Source organism: Arachis ipaensis, chromosome B03 (genome assembly GCF_000816755.2).
Source record: "Arachis ipaensis cultivar K30076 chromosome B03, Araip1.1, whole genome shotgun sequence".
Taxonomy (NCBI): Eukaryota; Viridiplantae; Streptophyta; class Magnoliopsida; order Fabales; family Fabaceae; genus Arachis; species Arachis ipaensis.
The window spans coordinates 16,986,838-16,987,188 of NC_029787.2; positions in this window are offsets into that span (position 1 = coordinate 16,986,838).

Below are 351 nucleotides of genomic sequence, written 5' to 3' on the forward strand. Positions count from 1 at the left end.
GATTCCTTTCCAAATATTGGAGTCATTCTTTTTTCTCCCAACAACGGGAATGATATCATTCCTACATTTGTACTTAGACCGCAGAACTCTAGCCCATAAACAGTATTTTTTGTTGTTAGACCCCATCCCATCTTCATCATAAAAGCATGGTTGAGGTCCTTAGCATGTCGGATACCTAAACCTCCAGAGTTTTTTGGTTTATTGACCTTCCTCCAACTCAAGAGATGAGTCTTTTTCACTTAACCTGTTTTGCCCCAAAGAAATTTCCTACAGTTTGAATCAATTAAGTTACAAGTAGATGAAGGAAGCAAAGCAGTTTGCATAGTATAACTAGGTAAAGAAGTTAGAATA